Genomic DNA, 19,605 nt, shown 5'->3' with positions numbered 1-19,605 from the left:
AATAAAAAAGGGCAACTCTGACTGTGTGGCCGTCTGGGAAAGTTCGTGGGCGGGGTGGCCGAGTCCAGGTCGCTGACTAGTCACGCAGTTCACATTAAAATGTGCTGACAGTGATGAGAGGACAAGTCTTTTTTTTTTTATTCCTCTAAGAGAGCCACCAGCTAACCTCCCCTCTCAATGTACTGTTACCTTTCCAAGGTACTTCCCCAAGTGGTTATAGGGTGCTCTCCAACAACAAGCAAACTTTGTGTGTTTCTGGTAAAAGCCTGTAAAGTTGAAGAGAATGTGTGACCTTAACCGGAGCACCCCCATCTCCTTCGTCGGTGTAATATGACGCAAGAACAGGTTGACCAGAAATGCATACGACAGCTACTTTAATACCGACTCTATTTTTAGTTTGGTATGGAATCCATACATCACAGCTTCCTCCCTTTTTTCTCCCTCATTTTTCATCTGACAGTGAGTAAACAATTTTGATACCTATTCTCCTCAACAGTCAACAGTGTATATTACCATCTACATCACACTGCCATGTCCTGTATTTTATTTTTTTTGCTAAAAGTGCTACGCTGCTTAACCCTACGGAAATTTACCTTACAAAGCTTGTTTGTTAGTGTGGTTTATTTATTTCTTAACAGGATATGTAAGGACACGCTTATAAAACAAGGTTAAGGAAATTTAATTTGAAAAAAACACACACATACACACACATACACACACACACACACACACACACACACACACACACTTTAGGCCAGGGCAGCAGTGTGTGGTGCTGGCAGTGTGTGGAGGTCTGATGCTGCCCCCCAGGGTTCCTCGGTGGTGGTACTCACCCTGATCATTCTCTCCTGCCACACTGCACCCGTGCATGCAATCAAACAACACAGAGCAGAGGGACCAAACAATGATGTGTGAAACTGCACTAAACACACAAAAAAAACTGTTTTGGGATTGTCTCTGAAGAGTCACTGTGAGTTTAGTCTTTTTTGAAGCCAGAAATTAACTGTACTGTACGTATGAAGCATCAGCTGTGAGGGGAGAAGTCAGCATTTAGTCATTAATAATGACAATAATATATCCCAGTTTCAACTTGTTGTTTCCCACTATTCTCACACATGCAAATACGTCTTTTCCTGGTTAGAGCCTTTTCAACCCAGAGCTTTACATACTCTGTGTAATGCAGCATTTACATTGTACAAACTTCCACCCTTCAGCTCTTTAGAGTCAGATTAAGAGTTTACAGCACATTGTGGATGTCTGAAACATTGAGTGTATGTAAAATGTTTTGGAAGGCCTTGGCTTTGTGGTGCTGAGAGCGCTCTGAGTGCTGTGATGTGTTGTGTTGGCCGGCAGGGACTCCAGCCTCCGAGATCCTGGTGGACCCAGAGGGCTTAGTTCCAGGGAGAAGACTGCCACCAGCTGGATACAACATGTCACTGCAACTGTGAGGCAACCAGTGAAAGAACTGTGTTCCAGTGTCTCAAAACAACAATAGAGGCATAACACCAGTGATGTGAGTGTCTCAACAAGAGAACTCATGAATGCTCACCACCATTCAGATGTATAAGAAACAATGAACAGGTTTGTAATACTGTCCATTTTACATTGGTGATTTTTGGGAAAAGGTGTTCATTGCCTTGAGTCTTTAACCTGAATTTCTGCTATATCCACATATAGTCTGATGACACACATTTAATAGTTACCTTGCTTTTTTTTAATGTTAGGCTGTATTACCTTGATGTTTAGGAATACACATGTGGCCATTTCTGCTACACACTGTCATCAGACCATGTTGACCGCTGTGGTGGAAAGGTTTGCACTCGCAGCAGTTACCATGGCCGCAGCTTTTCTCACAGAGGCGCTTTATATATTTTTATATTTTTATATAGCCCTCAGAGAGATCCACAAACACTCTCCGACTCACTCGGAGTTTCATTTAGGGGAATGAATAAGAGCTGGCCATGTTTTAATGTTAGAAGAGTAATAGAGTTGAGTACCAAAACATAAAGGACATATTATTTTGCGTTCTACTATTTGACCTTGTTGGACACATTATTATTTCCTAAATTACCTTACGTGTAGTATGATGTTGAGGAATGTGTGTCTAACATGTCTTAGAATGATAGTTCAATAATGTATGCTAATGATAAACGAAAGGAAAATCTATTTTTTTAATCTTTTTTTTGTAAATGTAAGGTACAATACATCTGATATTCATTATAATCTTAAACTATGGTGTACTTAGAACATAATTACTGGATGCAATAGACTACAGGCTTATTTGAAATGCTTTCACCCATTCACTCAAAAAAGTCTTTCCCCACAAATTCACCACAAAGTGTCCTCCATCTACTCTGATATGTACCTATAATCTGTATCCAACAGGAACTGATGAAGAGGTGCAGCAGATTAAGGTATTGTTGGTCTTGTCATTTATAAGTTAAATGCATAAAGATATAGGGCTGGTCTCACTGACTGATTATGCTATTAATAGCTCTCTTAGATTTGTAAAGCATGTATTGTGCAGTACAAGAATGTCGAAAAACAGAGCATAGTCGCCCCCCCCCCCTTCCTTCCCCCATATCTAACATGTGTTGAAAAAGATCCTGGTCATTGCAAAAACAAGCAGACATGAACTTCCATCTCTGCAATGACTGATCACCTACAAACAAACATCTCTCTCACACAAGCGCCTCTCATCAATCTTCTGCAGCCCTCGCGCTAAAGGGGAGGCGTTTGCCGGCGTGGGACGAACACATTTTCACAGGAATTTGGATTCCTAGTCTGTGTCCACACGGCCCAGACAGACTAAAATAAATAGCACTATTTTAGGATTCGGAGTGGTGCACGCATCTTTTTGGTGGTTGACTATGGAAAGGCACATTTCAGAGCATCAGTCTGTGTCGCAGAGGTGGGGAAAATTGGCGTGCTTGGGGGGGTTGGTGGAGCTGGCTGGTGTGGATGGCCTCTGATTGGAATGGTCCATCTTTTGTTGAGAGGAGATAGCTGAGAGAATGTAAACGTTGAGTGAGCATGGATTAATGTCTTTTTTAGACTTGTCCCTAAATGGGCTTGAGAAGAAGGTCATTTTTCAACGTTTAAAAAAATAACTGTGACAGTGGCCATTTCAATTTTCTATAGCTTCAGGTAACTTATAGTCCATATGAAACACTCTTGTTCAAATGCAGTTTTTGTGCCTTAAGCTTCTTGGTCGTCCATCACTGCCATGTGCCTCCATGGGCGCAAATATACTATTCTTAAGTATTCATTTGATGCTATGGCATTTCATAAAGATGAAGACCATAACCTGCTAATATTGAAGTGTGTATGCATATGTGTCTGTGTGTGTGCGCGTGTGTGTGTGTGTGTGTGTGTGTGGGGGGGGGGGGGGGGTAGTTTGGTAAAAGCATGCCTATTTCTCAGTGTTTCTTAAAATATTGTGTAGCTGGTGCTTCTCAAGTGGCAGCTTGCTGCTTGCCGAGCTGAGCGCGTGGAGCGAGCAGCAAGCGATGGGCCTTCCTCTCTCATTGTTCCACATGGGTGGGCTGCATTAACCCGGAGATGAGAGGGGAACTTACCTGGAACAGGTTAATGACCACACACTTTCCACACCATTTCATCCTGCCGAGCACGGCCGAGGGGAGCTAAACGCTCCACTTAGACTTCCCCTAAATTATGGATTATCCAAAAGGTGGTACGATTAAAAATTCAGGGGTGGCAGAGTTTTTCTGCCCCTCCAACCCCCCCACACACCCCCTCCCACCCCTCACCCCCACCAACTCATCCCATCCACCCCCTTTTGCCCGCCAATTGGTGAGCGGGGGGGGAGGGTCTGGAGAGGTTCTGCTCCTTCTGTTAGCTGAAGAAACCTCGCCCCAATATCTGTTACGTGGGCCATTAATATTGGAGGACGGAGACAAATAAACAGGAAATAACTAATCATCCCCGAAGGCCACTTGAGAAGGGTTCACTCGAGCAGGTGATTGACAGTTGCAAGTGTCATTTGGTAAAAGGTCGATTTTCAGGTGTTTGCAAGGCCTCAGCGAAATTAATTTTGTAATATATATGAGGGCTATTGGCTGTCTTTATTCATTTATGAACATATATCCCTTAGAGCCTTTGAATATTCGCTGACCATCAGCAAATTAATGGAATTAAGCTCCAGCAGGTATTTACTATAGGAAGAGTTGCTGCCAAAAAAACCTTTCCATCCACAAGGATTCCAGTTCATTCCAGAAGTGTTATGCTCCCTCGAGTTGGATTATTCAAAGAGTAATTTGTATAAACTTCAGCAGAGCTAATAAAGCATTTCATTTAGTTTTATTTCAAATGTTCTCTTGTCGTTTCACATTTAGTTGTGTGCTGTAGTTGTATTTGCTATATTTACATTTATACTATTGTTACAGCTTTTAAATTATACAGAATTTAGGCCTATCCTACATGATAAAATATAAAATCAGTGAAGTAAAGATTGTTTGTTTGTAGCTGCTTTTTACAGTGAATGATTACTATCATCAAAGGCCCTCTAGTTTGTCAGAACTTGGTCGGGAAATCTCCTATGTTTGGAGTTAGCAATGGCTTGATAAGCTTCACCAGCACCATGAGGGGAGCGCTGGGTAGCTGGCGAGGCAGCGGGAGGGATCAGTGACTCTGGTGTGAAGTGCGACGTTTCCCCGGGGCTCGCAGACATCTGCTGCACATGTGCCCGCTACCAGCTCCCACTTTCCCCACTTACTCCCAATTAATCTGGCCTGTGGTTCATATTTGTAAAACACAGAAGCAACTGAGGCGTACTGTTTTCGAGGGGGGAAAAAAGCCACAGTTAAAGTGTTATGATTCTTTGTTGATGTTTTTTGGGATGGAGACCATGCTGGCGGTTTGCTCTGTAAAAATCATTGCCTCGGTAGCTCACAAAAGATGATTAATGAGATGTTAGATCTCATTTGACACAAACACCCTTTGTAGAAAGCTGTCACATGCAACTACAAAGCCTTGGCCTAACTGGCCCAAGACTGTAAAAGTCAGTGCATTTTTCTCTCATTATAAGCCCAGCTTTGCCACTAGAGGGAGCCACACTCTTTTCTCTCAGTCGCTAAAATGGGTCTGGGTCTCACACGATCAGGTAATGTCAATATTAGTCTTGTTAACGGAGTTTGGACCTGAGGTTGATCCCAGTTTCTACACTTTAATATCAGAGAATATCTCCTCTATGTGTTAAAATATGCATAAATATATGCATGTTAGCTAATTAAGTGGGCTTAGTTTAATATTTTGCATGAAAAAGAATATGACATTCACATACAGCATTTTGGATTTAAAAAGGCATCAGAGCCAGAGCATTGTATATCATTTAGCCTCTAGTAAACTGAACGTTTGCTGGACTTGCAGTAGCAAAATGTCATTTTTAATTATTTCGTTCTTTTCACTTTATTTCATTGCGTTGAATGAATTGTCCAGAACCAAAGTTAGACTGAGGAAAAGAGAAGGGTGATAGGCTACTGTGTGCCATTAGTAAAGGATTAGTTCAGTGTGGCGTCAGTGGTGTTTTGGGGGGACGTCCTCACACTTCTATGTCATTAAAATCAGGAAGCCATCGTAAAAAAAGGGGGTCAGGGTTGGTAGTCAAGTGGCTGGAGTTTGTAAAATACCTCCTCGTTTCTTTTCTCTTTTCTCACTAATTAGAGATAGCTGAACGAATTGTTGTCGTTAACATCACCACGTCCCAGTTTCACACATTCCCCAAAGCACACCATGGCTTCCTACTGAGACTATACTTGTGAGAGATGATTGTCAGGTGGAAAAGAAAGTGCTTTCTTTTTTTTACCAAGAAAGGAAGAGAGATCGAGAGAAGGAAAGACTTCAAAGGCTGTCCAGTTATGTTATGAAGTAGCATGGTCACCATGTGAGAAGATTCATAAGCAGAAACCAGTAATAAATCTGTCAACACCATCCCTCCCTCTGTCTTCAGGCATGTTCGGAGCTGTAAAGTACAGGCTGTTAAAAAACGAGAAAACCTTTGGATAATTGCATGCACTCCACAGAATCCGCTGTAGACCTTCTCGACAAAACATTGTCTGCTACAAACACAATATTTCACCTTCTGCCACATCATAATGGTTAAACGCTTTCATTTAGCAGCACTGAGCTTGGGAAAATCCCTGCCAAAAGAAGCACTGCTATGTAGTCATATAGAAAGGGGTCTACTGACCCCTATAGGAGACTAAAGGAATTACATGTAAATCTGAAGTCTGGGCTATTGCCACCAAAGAGAATATTTCGGCTTTTATTTACAGGATGGTGGCAAACAGGGCATTGTTGATATACTTTGCAACCAAACTTTTGTGAGCGTTACTGTTTCATTAAAGCCCACAGAAGGAGTCTGAGGTACACCCTTTGGGCTTGTCTGATACACACCCATCCCTTGATGTCATTTTGGTCCCTCTGAATGAAGACTTCAGGGAAGAAAGAGTGTTTTCTCACACGCCACACCACACGCTGCCAGAATGAAAAGTCATTGTGGTTTCCGAGATGAAGCTACACAGTAAGGGTACGTTGGTTTAGGCGGTGCAAAGTTTCAGCCACCTACCTGTGCATGTTTAATTCCCACACTTACTGATTATCCAGAGCAACAACAGGAAAAAAATCAGACATTTTGAAGTATTTAGCAAGACACATTTAGCTAAAGTGGCATCAAGGCCAAGTTCAGTCCCCAGGCATTGCCAGGGAGCTCAAGTGCTGACAAAATGCATGTCGTGAAAGAACCTCTATGTCACGTCTGCACACATATCAGCAGTGTGCAAACACTTCTTCACTGAAAGGAGTAAAGGGACACGCCAGCTCTTTCCATTTTTATCCACAGTCAGACCTAAAGGGCTTTGCAGTGGAAGTTTATCGCCCCACTCTTCACACAGGTTGTCAAAGGAGCGGGCCTCCCTCTGTGTACAATGGAGAGGGGGAGAAAGTGTTGGTGAAAAGTGCACTGCTTGCCCTTGTTCAGCCATCTGGCCACACGGAGAGAGGTGTATAAATACACCAGGCTCACGCGCTCCCCTCAGGCGAAGACAGAAAACCTCTGACCAAATCATGAGAGAATGCATTCGACGCAGCAGTGCACAATGTGAGTCAGGCCTGCTGATATCAGGAGAAAGTGCGACCACCCAGCAATCACGCAAGAGATTTAGACAAAAACAATACATTTTTGTGCGAGTGTGTGTGTGTTCTGCTATGTTGAACACATCTTTAACCCAAATAGAATTTCAGTTGTTTGTTGGGGGTCTTCATGGCCACTGGCATGCCACGTATGGATAGTATATAGGAATTCAGGTTCTTGACTTCCTTGCTTCTTTTAGAGAGGGCTTGTGGATTCAGACAAAGCGCTGATGCCACAGACCACAAAGGGAGAAGCCTAGCTGGCCAGACTTGAGTCAAAAACCGAGCCACCATCCACCCACTGCAAATTACAAACGTAGCATTACTGGTGGTGTCTGCCTGCAAGCCTTCCAGAACTCTCTGGGGTTGACACACAGATTGTTCCCACGGCTACCAGCACAGCTGTCACGATTAGTGGACATTGCGATGAACGAATGTGATGATAAACCAACAATGACGACTTTGCTACACTTTGTTAAACTTCAAGTCTGTATGCCATCTGTTTCTTTCACTGAGTTGAGTGAGTCTTAACTGAGTGAGACTTGTATAGGCCTACTTGTGACCTTTGTTTTAGTTTTAGATCACTATTCTCATAAGTGACTATTACAGTTCCAGTTTGCCACAAGACTGACACGAGATGACCCTTTTTTGTGCAATGAAATGCTACCATTCACGTCAGGGCTATTTTACAGAATAGTATGTCCCATTTTATATAAGCCCTTATTAAGAGAATAGTACGTCCCATTTTATATAAACCCTTATTAAGAGAACGATGCAGTCGTCTGCTTCAGGGCCCTCTACCCACACGGCTTCTTAAACCTTTTAAGTACCATATGCAAAAAGCTCATGTACTGTAATCAGGAGGGTGAAACCCATTCATTTATGTCTAAAACTAGTGCACATCATCATCAAGTGGCCTTTTTAAAGATTTTCATTTGACCGTTAAAGACCTCCCAAATGCCGTTTCCCTGGCGATTAGGTCTTTATTTTCCTTCTCAGTATGGAAATTGTATGGGGCATGGATTTTGGCTCGAAACCTCAGGTGTCTGCTTTGCACGTCAACATGGTTGGTCTGGTGCAATAAAGCGGTCGTAAAATAATTTGTTTGAAAAAACAACACTGAAAACAGCAGCGGGAGCAAGACAAGTGGTTGACTAAAGTGTTAAGCCGAAGAGACGCAAAACTGAAAGACCCATTTAGTTCTCTGGAAATGAAATGCAAGTGTGAACTTGTTTAGTTGTCCCTGATAGGGTTCTCTGTCTTTTCTGCAACAATGAACAGGTTCCCACATTAGCTGAACATGGTGAAGGACAGGAAAACCTCTGTTGGGACCTTCCATTCTCCCCTCAAACTTAGCGTAAAACTTTCTTCTCTCAAGCGTTAACGATGGGCACTAGTTGACTCAGGAACTTGTTAACCTGCGTATTCTGTGAACCAGCTCATGAGCAGGAATGCCCCCTTGAGGCCAGAGGCTATCCCCCGTAATGAAAGGTGTTACGATTTAACCACCTGTTCGCTGTCAGTACCTGGACTGTTCCTAGATCGTGAGGGAAGATAGTCAGTTAATGGGAGTGGGGAAGTGGAAGTCTCTGAGATATCCTTTGTTTGAGGAAGACACACCTGTACCTGTATTTATTACCCCCCCCAAAAAACTAATCTCATAGGTACAGGTGCTCAACAGGAGATTTGTTGTAATTGCGACTGGTAGCAGTTGACATAACGGCATGTGATGACAGCAGGGACCAACACTGCTTGACTGGTTGTCTTTAAGCTCCAAGGGTCCTGATTTAGATGCTGGGCAAAGTGCAAAGTCTAAAGTCTAACTAAAGCTTGCTTATTAGCTACGCAAAATCTTTTTGCAAATTTAATACCATGAGAAAGATCTTAAGCACAAACAGAGGTGGCCGTTATGATGCCGTTAGTAGAGAACTTTGCCCATAGACTGACTTTGCACTTTTCCCAGCATTTAAATTAGGGGCCCATTTTTAAGAGAACGTAGTACATATATGATAGATAGATAGATAGATAGATAGATAGATAGATAGATAGATACTTTATTGATCCCCAAGGGGAAATTCAAGAATATATATACATACATACATACATACATACATACATACATACATACATACATATTGTACATACATACATACATACATACTGTACATAAATACTGGTACATACATTTTGTATACTTTTTCTGGAAGATCCTACTATTGAGTAACTTTAATGTTGGGGTATTCTTGTCACATTTTACTGTGCTGCTTTGCCAAGTGTAACTAGCTAGCTTTTGGGAGTTTATGAGGTATTAAGTTTAACAGGGGGGAAGACGAAGTCTTCACTGTTGACAGTGAAGTTACCTTTCATTACACCGTTCTGGGGATGTACCCAGCAATATCTGTGAACATCTGAGCACACCACATAATCCAGTATATTGTTATATAATCTAAAACTATGTCAGAGACAAAGAGTAAGGCTTTAAGTAGAAGTAACACCTAATTAGTTATGTGTGACAGTCATTTGGAAAATGGCTGGATTCTTGAGAATCACATTCCCCCACCTGAACCTACTTAAGACCATGTTCACTAAAGGAAGGGCATTAAGAAGACCAACTCATAATACAACCTTCCAGTTTCTTCCAGTTCAAATTGGTCATTTATTAATGACTCATACCAGATAAGAGTTTTTTTTTTTTTAAACAAAGACTCTATTCACTATTTCTCAGAAATAAATGTACTTCTTTTTTTGCGTAAGAACATTTACCTTTGCTTTGGCCCGAAACCACAAACTTTCTGGCCCCACGGGTGCATCAGAAGGGCTCTTTGTGGGTGAGGAGAGACCGACAGTCGAAACCATGAATGTCCCGTCTTTCTCAAACACTGGCGTGACGGCGTACACTGAGTTCGGAGGAGGAACCCGATGTACCGGGAGCAGGGAGAGAGAGACGTGGGAGCAGGTTTCCTGCTCCACCAAAACTCACATCAACCCACACTGCTTGCTTGTCTTAAGAAGGCCCATGTTTTTCTTTTTTCTTTGACTACGACAGCAATGGGAGCTGGGAAAAAAAAACAACACAAGGGCTAAGATAAGCTAGAAATCAAACTCAATGCTTAGAAGGCAGTCATTCAACATTGTACTATGACGCAGTTGTACGAAATATTTCTCATTCCTTACCTTGTCAAATCAATCTTGATTTCCTGTGTGCTTGGATAACATGGGCGCATGTAGTTTCTTCCATAAATGACCGTGCTATGCTCTTAGCCTACCCCCATGGAGATCTGTGAGGGGACCCAATGTTTTCCTTGCCAGGCCTATGATAAACAGCAGGAAATGGTTGCAGTGTAGTAGATTTGGTTGGTGCATTCTGTAAGACTGTAAGAAGGATTTTGTTTCATTATTACACTTTATTAAGATATGTTTGTTTTAAATTTGGTGTTCAGTTTTGGCCTGAACACCAAATTTAACCATAAACTGCAGTCATCCTAAACTGCACATTTTAACTGTTGTTGTTAGATAACAGCAAGCATAGGGGAAGCTGGAAGTGATACTAAAGAACTTAGAGTGCTGTGTGGCATGAGGCCTTTTCAGAGTTCAGCTTTAGAAATTGAACACTACTACTAATGTATTATTATGTTTTTCTCATTTGTTTTTTATTTGTATTTATTTTATGTATCCTTGGTTTAACCAGGGTGGTCAAAATGAGACAGAAGTTTCTTTTCCAAGCGAGACCCGGCCAAGAAAGGCAGCACCTAGTTAGAATACAAAAGATAGAACATAAAAAAATACAATACAATCACAGTACAAATAGGATGTAAACAGAACAAGGAAACCAGGAGGGCAGCACTCAGAAGGACAGGGACCGCATAGACACAAGGATGGGCAGATTCTGGTTGAAACAACAGTGTGTCAGTGTTGGTCAGATGACCATATTAGACTACAGTGGAAAGGGATGGAAAAGGCCTGGCATGTGTGTGTGTGTGTGTGTCTGTGTACATGTGAATGTGTACCAACGTGGGTGTGTACACCTGTTGTGTGTACAGTGTCTGTGTTACTATTGTGTGTGTGTGTGTGTTTGTGTGTGTGTGTGTGTATGTCAGTATGAGTGTGAGTGTGTGTGTTTGTGTCTGTGTGTGTGTGTGTGTGTGTGTTTTTGTGTGAGTGTGTGTGTCTGTGTGTGTGTGTGTGTCTGTGTGTCAGTATGAGTGTGTTTGTGTGAGTGTGTGTGTGTGTGTGTGTGTGTGTGTGTGAGAGAGAGAGAGAGAGAGAGAGAGAGAGAGAGAGAGAGAGAGAGAGAGAGAGAGAGAGAGAGTGTGTGTGGTGTGTGTAACACCGCTACTTTTCCATCTTGGCACTGAGTTTATTTAAGTACCGTTTCCTCAACCAGTGCGAGAGGTCGAACACAAGGCCTCAGTCTTTCCCTCCGCCGAGGCACACCTCAATGCTATCTTTTGAGCAGCGCAACGGCTGGTGCTCCTCTTAATGCCGCTCAGAGCCTTCGTCTGTGTGGCTTCCACTGCGCCAGCACATTTCGCAGGGGTCTGAGAAGAAAGAAAAGGGTTGCCTCTATAGCTCAGGCTCTCCACACTGATTCAGTTTGGTCCAGTTTGGTCCATTGCGAAAGCACATCAGCCTCATTGAAACTGAGGTTGCTTTACTTGTGACTCACAAGGGTGTTGGGTTTTACATTTCTTGTTCAAAAGGGAAAGAAAAGTGCAAATATGTATATTTGACATGAGAGGGTTTTTTTTTTACATCTACGTACCTGCGCAAATGTTTGACTGTACCAAATAGAGGCAAAGTGTACCTTTTTCGTTCAGCAGCTGGCGAATGTTTGCTCGAATTGCGTAAGCAATAATAAATTAGTTTGCTTCGATCCTCTCCAAACTCAAGAGCACAAACACTCAACGGGGGGAAAGAAGGTGGCAGATTTATTAGCTGGCATTCCCCCGGAGCCAGGTCCCCGATGAGACAGGGTGCCGGGCACAGTAGGGGAACTGGGGAAGTGATATCGCTGTCTAACTAACTGACGGAGACTTTCAGAGAACTTTCAGAGAATTGAATCACTGGGGACTCATGTGGTATCCATGTGAGGGTAATTAAATAAGGACAAGGGAGGCAAAAAAATAGACCCAATGTAGTAATGCAGGCAACTGGGCCCAGGACTCCTCCTTACCTTTACTAGAAGTAAAACCACTGACCGACCACTGACCGAGTTGCTGTACTTCAAAAACGGTTCACATTCAGGAACTGAATGTTGCTCTATTTTTACTATCTATTTTAGAAGTGTATGCAGTTGTTCCTTTGGTTGTTTATTTGGTTTGTATACGTATGTAGGTGTGGTGTCCCGAAATGACTGTCAAACCACTGAATAATGTTTTATACTTAGTTCATAAACACAGACATTAAAATGACAGTATGGGGACCCAGTGCCTCAAATAATACCCACCACGAGACTTTAAACAACGACTGTGCAGACAAATTAAAATGGAAACTGCTGACAGAGAGAGAAAGAGAGAGAAAAAGAGGGGCTCTTGTCATCCATGTTTGTGCTGTACCTGTTTACACATCGAGGTTGGCTGTTTACTCTGCCTCCTACTGCAAAACCATCCTCTCATTCTTCACATTTCAGAGTCTATCCTGCAGAATTTGTGCGGGTGCTCGAAAAGCCACTAAATAAGGTCACTGTGTTGGATCGATGTGTGGTAGTGAATGGCCCAGAGTTAAGTGAAAGAAAGTCGTCATTTGCTGACTTCTGGAGAATCAGCTGTGATCGCATACAATTAAAGCATTTAGAAATATTAGATGTTTTGAGTGGCTGACAGCTGATGAGCAAATCCGACTGAAGAACTAAGGGGATGTAGCTCTATCTGCCCGCCTCTGCCTCTTCCTCTGCCTTTGCCTCTCTCTCTCTCTCTCTCTCTCTCCTTTAATTTAAAACTTGGCTCAGACAAATGCTTTAGGCTGGTGCTTTTTGGAAAACAACCAAAGCATTTCCACTGACATCTGAGGACATCATAGGATAAGCAGCAGAACACAAAGTGTCTGACGGGAAGATTAAAGGAATGTGTTTCGGAGGGTGTGTGTGTGGTGGGGGTGGTACTGCATGCAAGTTGTACAGGAGCCAAAGCCAGCCAAGCTATCTGTCACATGCCCTGTCCCATGACATCACTGCCACAGAGGTGTGTGTGTGGGGGGGGGGGGGTGAGTAACCTTATATGGACAATTCTGGAGAGGAGCCATAAATTATCCAGAGGGCACTGTGGTATTACGTGTTTCACAAAGTTCATAAAAGAAGAATTTACAGAGATCCCACATTTGGAGAATGTGCTTATTAGTCAGGCTTGAATGCCTTGAGGCCTTAGCAAAGTAGTTGGTCCTAGTACTACAAGCTGTTTGATTCCTTTTCCAAAGCCCACCGTCTGGTACTTTGTTGCAAATAAACTCCTAGTAAAGGACTATGGAACGTGTCTCATTATTGCATGTAGGTTTTGCCAAAATTATGTACATGACATTTTCTTTCTCCATACTGTATCTGTTTTTTTGCCACCCAGGGTGTAGCTGTTATTGATAATCCTGAAAGTAGAGAGGTTCTTCCTTTTTTTTCTAATTTTCACCCAATCTTTCTCACATGGGATCTGCTGGGGACACAAACCACTGTTGTGAAGTTGTATTAATGGTGCAGTCAGCAATTGGGCACAACATAATGTTTGTTTTTGTTTATATTTACATTTCTTGGCAGATGCTTTTGTCCAAAAAACTTGCATCATATTTTAATCAAGGACCAAACAAAACACACCAGAGAGGTAGCTCACCCCTTCCTTCAGTATTCCCAAAGAAACTCCACACAGTGTTTCATTTTTGTTTATGGGACAGGCAGCCCCCAATATATCTGTTTCCAGTTTTCAGTTTCAGTTTCTGCCTACAGAGACCAGGTGTTTTGACAGTGTACACTGGGCAGCGAGCGGATCATGAGGCGATGTTCGCTGAATGTGGGCTTGAAATCGCGTTTGATCGCTGACTGCACCTTTAAAGGTGCTCTAAGTGATGTCACGCAGTTTCTAAGCTAAAACATTTTTAGTCACATACACCAAACATCTCCTCACAATCCGCTAGCTGCCTGTCCCCCTGAATACAATGTAAAAAATGTGTCTCTGTAGACAGCCCAGGCTCCAAAAACAACCTAGTACAGCCTGGACCATGAAACATAACAAACTTTTCCAGCTATTCACCGACGAGATCCGCTTTCAGGAGAGTTTCAATTGCAAGGGGGAGGGAGGGGCGAGAGCTAGCTCTCTGATTTGTTTGAACGTCAACAGAAGTGACATTACCCAACATCGCTTAGAGCATCTTTAAGTGAAGCCACTGATGAAGAGTTCCTCTCTCTCTCTCTCTCTCTCTCTCTCTCTCTCTCTCTCTCTCTCTCTCTCTATCTATCTATCTATCTATCCATCTTCACTGTATTTCTATGGCCAGAGAAAGAAGACAGTGTCTGAAAAGAGTTGCAGCTGTAACCCCATGGAGAATGAGGGAGAGAATGATGCCACTCCTTTAAGCACAAGGGATTACTCACTTTTCAAGAACCTGGGTTTAGCATGTGAGGCTGTTTCCATGGAACCAGCCCTATTCAGCCATTCAGTTGTTCATTCATTCTTTCGCTCTGAGAAGTGGCACACTGGGGAAGGCTATGAGTCTTAGCAGTGTGGTTCAGACATAGCCTTCTTTGAGAGATGTTTTTAGAAAATGGGACCATTCACAGTACCAGCCCATGTACTGAGTATGGCCAACATTATTAGCCAGGTCTATCACAAGATCCCCCATGGATTGAACATTGTAATGATACAATAACAGAGATTCATTGTGCTTGCCCCCCCCCTTTATAGTAAATACAATGTCAGCATAGTTTGTCTTTGTAAGGATTTTTTCAAGTGCTCAGTTAAATACCGTTGTGTACATAAAAGCCGTGAGAAAGCCCCATCCCAAAAATGACAGGATTGCTTTGGTGAATATTCTCTTGTAGGTGAACAGTATGCTTGACTCCTGTTCTGTGTGAGTGCATTGAATGAATGTTGTGTATTTGTTTGTTTTTGGCGGGTGCATTCTGCATTTATGTGTGTGTGTATAACCTACACAAGTGTGTGGATTTGTGGGATTGTGTGCTCGTGCGTATATTTGAGCAGTTGAATGTGTGTGTGGCGGTGGTGACTTGCAGCAAGGCAGTCAACATATAATTAGACAAATGTAAGTACAGATACATTTTTAGCTAGGAATGCACTTAAATGTTTGAATCTAACCCACCCCCCCCCCCCAAAAAAAAAAAAATCCAATTGCTTGTTTGCCTCTGAGGGGGAAATGGTAGTTAGTCAAGGAAAACATTTTGCCTTATGGTCTTATGCCTTACAATGAATTATTCCTCTCGTGGATTAGTCACCGCAAGAGCTACTGATCCTTTGCACGTTCACTGAGCTCTATTTGTCTTTAGTGAACTCTATTTCCAGTGGCAGACAGAGGTCTACTATGCTCTGAAAATGCCTTCTTATGGTCTGAAAAGAGAGAGCTAGAGAAAGGTCTCTATAAAAAGCTTAGGTTTGTCTTAAGAGGGCGGAGAAAGAACTCATATTTTAAACAGGGGAGAAACCCTGTTGATGTGCCTACTTTGGGACGCGCAAAGCAAGCGTTTGTGGTCGTCCGACGACTTGACCTCCGCCATTTCTTTTGGCTGCCACAGGGTTTTGGTCGCCTCAGCGGCATGGACAGGATCCGGGAATGTGTGGTCCAGGGACATAAAAATCTGTTCAATCCCACGGGAAGGTTAAGTAAACAAGGATGTTTGCTCTATGTCTGTCGCGTTAGCAAGGTGCCATTGCCTTACCCTGGAAATCTAGAGTTCTCGCGAGAGCACAATTTGAATTACACTCTGGCAATGAGTAATGAATGATGCACGTTACTTTTACCCCTTGCATCGCGAGGAACCAATCACATCGGTGTATCTGATATAAACGGGCCAGCGGCAAGCTAAACAGATGACGACAGCGCTGCAATAAATTAGTCAGTAAACATTGGTCATAGTGTTATCCAATTGCGTCGAAGTCCGGAATCAATCAGTAAACATTGGTCGTAGTGTTATCCAATTGTGTGCAGTTGTAGCGGATGCCAGCTATCTTAGCTGTGCTTGTGGAACGTTGGTAAACCTCACTCCCCGATGCCTCAAGAGTGCTGCTGGCATGCCTCCCGATCCGAGGTGCTGCTGTTCACGGGTTCGAGTCAGGGCGTGTGCAGAGCTGAATCACGCAGGTACAACACATCGCAGGTTACACAGTGAAATTTTCAAATGCAAGCTTGGTGCCGCCCCTCGAGTTGGGCCATTACATTATGTCATGGCCAGACCCTTAATCTTTCTAGATTACCAGGGTCTGGATTGTCCAGGCTACCGTTGCCTCCTTGTTTTAGTTGAACTCCTATCCCCTCTTTCAGAATTGATCTTGCAATAATAGATGACTAAGAATCGGTAACATCATCTACACTATTTTATATTCTAATATGTGAATGACTTGCTCTTAAAATAGCTTATTCTGTTGTTTTTAATTCAGGGCCATATGCAATAACATCACATATCTGAGATGGTCACATTTCAGCTTCATGAAATAGTTTTAGGTTTGATGACAGCCTCAAGTCTTTTCCCATTATTGTTCATCTCATAATCCTGCAAACCCAATGGCTGATAACTGCATGTCCAGACAGAGTCTTTTCATTTCCTGAACGACTTGAAAAGATGTTCAGAGTCAGCTGTTTGTGAGCGCCTTGACTTCTCTCACTGAAGGGTGCTCCAAATGTAAGCAGAGCTCTTCACTGTAGTTTTTTCCATGTTTGGGGTACACTCTTGCTACTATGAATGCGGAGCAAATATATAAATATCACCATATTGAGTTTTGGTTTCATGAATTAAATTAAAAGATTTAATTTATTTGATTCTCTGTGTGCACAAAAAGTTAGTTTCTCCCAAACACCACACACAAATTCCTCTGTGTAGTCATAGTCATGGAATCTAAACCTTACTCCCTAAGAAAATTGCCTGATTTCATTGTATGGACTTTAACTTAGTAAGGTATTTAAGATTATTAGTTTTGTTCAGTGTGATAGGGAAAATGACTCAACATAACAGCATTTCGTAACAACACACAGTATTGCAGCCTGAAATATAAAACACCATGCAGTCTTTTCCTTTCCAAGTCTAATTGACATTCTCTCATCTCGTAATATGTTAAGGCCAGTCGGTAGCTCCCAAACTGCTTGATCCTGAGTCATAAAACGGTAATACAAAACATGTTTTCGACACGAGTCGTTTGGTTAGACTGACACAGTTGCTGTGATCAAAAACAGTAGTGAAGAGAGCAGGCCGTTTTGCCCACGTGAACCCTGTCAAAACTCTATTTGTAGGTGAAATTATCAAAGCAATTTCCGCTGGATGGTAACCTTGAACTGGAAACCCTAGTGAGCTATAGCCAAATCCGTTCCTGTGACGACAAACGGAAGCCACTTCCACCCCTATGCTTCCACCCAGCTTTTCCTTTGGCCGAATCAATTCCAACCACTTGTTGCTCTGTGCTATGCTGTGCCACATATTAGCTATATTGAGAGTAAATTACATGCTGTCAGCAAAGCCACAGGCCTGAGCTCAAACTCACCACAAATGCTTTCTCTGGCTTTGATGGTGTTGCTGATGACTACCAATGGGGATTTATATATTTCTGTTTATATATTTCTGATGATGATGATTGGATGAAGGTATTTTGGGACGACGACGCCACATTTCCAAAACTGACTAGCTCAACTGTGTGATGACTCATGCCCAAAGAAACAGACAATCTGTTGCATTGTATCACTTATGTGTCCGTGGACATGGACACCGATTAGCACACACACATACATTAATGGCCAATCCAATTTGTGCAGGGACCGCATGAAATCAGACTTGACACAGGCCCCCCTTGACCTCATGCATCCTGGTTCCGATGTGGTAGGGAAGGCCTCTGAGTAGAACCAGCTGCCCCTGTTTTGGCTGCCGCTGTGGGGAAGAGGAGTTTTTGGCGCAGTGGTGAGTGGTTTGCGTATTCTATATTTGCCCCGACCGTACAGAAAGCTCCACCCTCGACTATAGTCACTCAGTAAAACCTTCATATCCTCTCAGCTTCACTCTCTCTCCCCTCCTCTCAGCCTCTCTCTACCAGAGCATATATGAATTCCCTGGCTCTGCTCATTAGCCTGATACGTCACCAAACACACAGCCACATGGGCATGTAGGTAAAATGCGCACTTCCAAGAAGTAATTTGACCTTATACAATGTTAAATTCAACGTGTAGAACCTCTGAAACTCTTTAGTCGAACTGCCTCTCCTCCAAAAGGCAATATCATAGCAGCACTTCTGTGAGTGGGCAAGAAGTCTTCAGACCCCGTTCTACATACTCGACACACCCGACCGGTAGCGCGACACCGTGACGTCGATCTTGCTGGCGCGCCAGGATTTTAGCCAGGTAGCGCGAGGTAGCGCACCACTCATTTTTTTTTCAGACGAGCGCGACAAAGCGGAAACAGGAAGATGGACTAGTTCGAGGGCAAGCGAGAGTTGCAGTGTTTTGTTACAGTCGTGAATTTGTAATAGTTTGCTGGATAAGTTAATAAAGCACACCTGTGCGCACACCTTGGAAACTAGATGATAATGATGGTGGTAGTTGTGAATAGTAGCAACCAAAGTCTGAAGCAAAGATTGTTAAGGTGGAGCAAGATATTTCATCAGGAGCCACTTCCGGGAACCCGGATCGCACGGGGGGGGGGGGGGGGTCAAAATCCCCCTTTATGCAGAGCAGAGGCAGCGACTGCTCCATTGAAGTCTATGGGCATAGCTCAGAATTTCACCACATATGCTAAGGTCTTGGTTCGGAGTTAGGAATGTGTATTTCGGACACATTTTCGTGATCCTCAAACCCTTCTGAACATTTCAGGTAAATGTTTTGCATTTTTGAGCAATCCAGTCTGGAGAAAATCAACCTTATATCAGGTGTGCGCCGGTTATTTCTGCCGCTGCTGTTGGCCGGTTGCAACTTACGCTCGTCAATACGTCATCGACACGCCTCTTTATGCAGACAGGATTCGATCCCCATTTCGCGCCCATAGACATGAACTACGACGAAGTATCTTGCTCCGCCTTAACAATCTTTGTCTGAAGTACCATTACAGAGGCTAGCTAATAGCAGAGCCCGTTTACATTCTCTGCTACTAGTGTTTCTTAATGCAGCTTCTTCTGCTGTGTAACGTAGTTAGCGTTAATCTTTTCACAACAGCGACACCTCTGTTCAGGAGAATACTTAAGGCTAAACAGCAGGTAGCCCTGCCCTGCTGATGTGGAGGTGTTAAGTGCAGATTTGCATGTGAACACACTCGTTTAAGTATGTGTGGTATTG

This window comes from Alosa sapidissima, chromosome 24 (assembly GCF_018492685.1).
Source record: "Alosa sapidissima isolate fAloSap1 chromosome 24, fAloSap1.pri, whole genome shotgun sequence".
NCBI lineage: Eukaryota > Metazoa > Chordata > Actinopteri > Clupeiformes > Clupeidae > Alosa > Alosa sapidissima.
This window is presented reverse-complemented; position numbering follows the sequence as displayed.